This window comes from Macrobrachium nipponense, chromosome 2 (genome assembly GCF_015104395.2).
Source record: "Macrobrachium nipponense isolate FS-2020 chromosome 2, ASM1510439v2, whole genome shotgun sequence".
NCBI lineage: Eukaryota > Metazoa > Arthropoda > Malacostraca > Decapoda > Palaemonidae > Macrobrachium > Macrobrachium nipponense.
In genome coordinates, this window is record NC_087201.1 from 42,884,339 (window position 1) to 42,888,878 (window position 4,540).

Sequence of the window (4,540 nt, forward strand, 5' to 3'; positions counted from 1 at the left end):
CGGCATGAAAGCTACAGTTGGAGATATGATATTCTTTAAAATGAGTGTCAGGAATCAATTAAATAACAAACTAGGGCCTAAATTCGAAGGCCCACTTTTGATTGATGAAGTGAAAAGAGGAAATGAATCGGTTACTCTTGATGAAATTACATGGTTCACTACTAAGGATAAATGTGAAAGTTGGCAAGTGTCTATTTTATAACCGTGCCTAATTTTTTTTTATTATTATCTTTTACCTGCGCTCAATACTTCTGGTACTTATCAGAGTAAAAGTGAGTTTCCTATGCCAGAGCCATCAAGATAGCAGGTAAGTGGTTTGAACGCAATAGTGACGTTAGCCTATGACGTCATGAGGCTCCACCCACACTGAAGAGAAGTTTACATAAGGGAAAAATGTCTCTTGACTGCGGCCCTGCCAACTTGCCGATGACATATCCGTGAATTGATATTAACAACCATCGCCTCAGCGATATCATTAACGACGAGCAGGATTTGTCATCGTCACCTTGATTGCATTATCATTCCCAATAATTTTATTATTATCTACTCTATCACAGTCCTCCAATTCGACTGGGTGGTATTTATAGTGTGGGGTTCCGGGTTGCATCCTGCCTCCTTAGGAGTCCATCACTTTTCTTACTATGTGTGCCGTTTCTAGGATCACACTCTTCTGCATGAGTCCTGGAGCTACTTCAGCCTCTAGTTTTTCTAGATTCCTTTTCAGGGATCTTGGGATCGTGCCTAGTGCTCCGATGATTATGGGTACGATTTCCACTGGCATATCCCATATACCTTCTTATTTCTATTTTCAGATCTTGATACTTATCCATTTTTTTCCCTCTCTTTCTCTTCAACTCTGGTGTCCCATGGTATTGCGACATCAATGAGTGATACTTTCTCTTGACTTTGTCAATCAACGTTACGTCTGGTCTGTTTGCACGTATCACCCTATCCGTTCTGATACCATAGTCCCAGGAGGATCTTTGCCTGATCGTTTTCTATTACTCCTTCAGGTTGGTGCTCGTACCACTTATTACTGCAAGGTAGCTGATGTTTCTTGCACAGGCTCCAGTGGAGGGCTTTTGCCACTGAATCATGCCTCTTTTGTACTGGTTCTGTGCAAGTACCGGGCATTCCACTTGCTATGTGGTTTATGGTTTCATTTTTCGTAGGGGGTGCACTTCCTACATATGGGAGAGATGTTATTTCCGTCTATCGTTCTTTGAACATATCTGGTTCTTAGGGCCTGATCTTGTGCCGCTGTTATCATTCCTTCAGTTTCCTTCTTTAGCTCTCCCTCTGTAGCCATTGCCAATTGTCATCGCGGGATAGTTCTTTAGTCTGTCTCATGTATTGTCCGTGCATTGGTTTGTTGTGCCAGTACTCTGTTCTGTCTGTCTTTCTCCTGTCTCTGTATATTTCTGGGTCTTCGTCTACTTTATTAGTCCTTCTTCCCATGCACTTTCTTTTTTAGCCACTCGTCTTCACTGGTTTTCAGGTATTGCCCCAGTGCTCTATTTTCGATGTTGACGCAGTCCTCTATACTTAGTAGTCCTCTCCCTCCTTTCTTTCGTGTTATGTATAGTCTGTCCGTATTTGCTCTTGGGTGTAGTGCTTTGTGTATTGTCATATGTTTCCTGGTTTTCTGATCTATGCTGCGGAGTTCTGCCTTCGTCCATTCCACTATTCCTGCGCTGTATCTGATTACTGGCACTGCCCATGTGTTTATGGCTTTTATCATATTTCCGCCATTGAGTTTTGACTTGAGTATCGCCTTGAGTCTCTGGATATATTCTTATTATTATTATTATTATTATTATTATTATTATTATTATTATTATTATATGTAGAGGTTTGATCGCAACTTCCACGGCAACTGTTGGGACTAAGTTGTTAGCTTGGAATTCTTCCATTACCTTGATATTCGTGTTGTTTCTACTTTACAAATAAGGCAATCTAGTTTGTTTGATCTCAGATTTCGACACTAAAGCTTTCTCTCTGCTACAACAAGAGATGAGTGTTGCCAACTACTATTACCCACTATAGAAATAATGAACGTTTCACGGGTTTTCTCTTTCTTGCCACGAGTCTTGCTTGTATACAAAGTGGCAAGCCGTAGCACAAATGCAGTCTTGCGACCACGGGGACAATTTCATATCCTGCTGGCCATACTCGAATTTGCCACGAAATAAAGAATTTCGTAAAACCATTCTTAAACCAACGTATGGATTCCCATGCTAATAAAGGACTGAATGTTTCTAATGTTGTCCTAATTTATGGTAGTACACTGAATTGATAGATGCGCTTAATTAAGCCGTTTACTCTTAGAAAAAAGACCAACTTCTTGTCTTACTCAGGCCATTTTGAACAAGTGGTGCTATATTATTGACGTATCTGTAATGCAGAGCAATCCCCCTTACTTATAGATTAAAATATCATTATTCTGAATATATATATAAATATAAAATATATATATAATATATATATATATATATATCTATATATATATAATATATATATATATATATATATATATATATATATATGTGTGTGTGTGTGTGTGTATGTATATATATATATTATAGTATATATATATATACATATATATATCATACAACATACTAACTTGCTTTTAAAAATTCTGTATCGCCCAGGATAGGTAAAATGACCGTAAGTCAAACAACCATTTGATAAGGTATAGTGACCGATGCACTATACCAACGTCACTGATACACGTCACTACTTTTGCGGATGGTCAGGTGGGTAAGCACAGCTCTAACCTCATTTTCTTAAGTGAAAAACTAAATGAAACACATATGGCGATGCACAGTACTTTCGAAAATCAGGGCGAAGTTTGAAACACTCAGTGCATTAGTGGCATGGAATCCATAATTCGGTTTAAAGGTTGTTTACGAAAAACACTGTCATGGCCTCTGAAATGCATAGAAGGCTGTGTAACCATATCCATTCACCTGTTACTGTTAGTGACTTACTGCCTACATGTTAGATGGGTGGAGCCTCATGACGTCATATTGTTTACATTACGAATGGTTTTAGATTCCTTTTCTGTGATTTTCTCGGTTCTGGCATCGGCGACTTCATTTTATTTTATAAATATCAAAACTATCGAACTTAGGTACTAAATAATACTTGCAAAAATGAGGTAGGGTTATGAAATATGCACTTACCAACTTTCACCTTTATCCGATTATTTGATAAATAGTTATTGTTGAAAAACAGCGTTCCATGGACTCTGAATCCCTTAGTAGGTTAATGCAAATATCTCAGATCAGAAGAGCAACTTAATAGTAGATGGGGGCTTGTTTGCTTGTTTGTTTTTTCATTCCTTTCTTCTCTTTTTCTCAGTTTAATGTTTAGTTGGGTTTCCCGTTAGTATGAAATACTATTTTTCAGAGACTGCTGTCTCTCTCTTCAGGTTGATGAATGAGAAAAGTTACAGGAAAGCTGGTATTTATACCAAGAGGTCCATCCACAATTAAGCCAATTTAGGTAAATCCCATGCGCCCTTTGAAATGTTCCTTACCTGTCTCTGTTTAATCAAGGCCGATTCTATCATCTGACTCTTACACTTATATGCTTTTTAGTGCTGAAGTTTTGTTTGCTCTTCCCCATGGTGGTAGCTGTGGATGCTAGAGAAAAAGTGCGTTTGAGCCCAAGTGTAACTATCGAAGAAGAACACGAAGTGGGGTTGTCTGACAAAGTTCTGACGAGCATAGAATCCGAGGATCCAGGATCAGCTGGGTCAGAGCTAGAAAGCTCTCGAGACAATGTGGATTCGCTAATGCGTACGTTGGATGAAACAAATGTTAAACAGAATCTGTTCAGATCTTTGAGTCATTTGCTGTCAGAAATCAAGATTACAGCAGACAGGGTACAGGATAAAATTACAGTAACATTAACGTGGGTTCTGTATACAAAACCTAATAGTACACAGCTGACACCCAGGAGGCATAAGAGTGCAGCAGTCGTCTTAGTCGAAGTAGCAGTGGTCATAGCAGCAATAGGCGGCGTTGTAATTGCAAGTTTAGTAAAGGTTGGGCTACTGGAGGTTAAATTAGCTGATCAGAGGAGGGTTTTGGCGAAAGTGCACGATAGTAATACGAAATTACTAGGTCTGAGAATTTGAAAAAAGCTTTTAACATGTTGCAATTTTCTGTTGAAGGGTTTAGGGGTGACCTAGATGTAACGATCGCGTTCTTTACAGTACACTACACTTTGAAATGTTGAGAAATGAGAAATGTTGAATGAGATTATTACGCTCTGGACCAACATCTATGCCACTGCTACTGGAGGGGTGGCAGCTCTTTGACGGGACCTGCTGTATCATATCCGGTCTGTTTTTGGGGTTTAGTAAGCGGGTCTATATTTCATCATCGAACATATTTCAGCACCTTCATCTGCAACATGAGTTAGTTGAATTGCTGGAGGGTGCAGAGATAACTCTTGTACCAGTGTTGGCTGAAGAGAAAGAGGACTACTTTTTTACGCAGGATTTGATGCTAATAGTAGATGGGCGTTT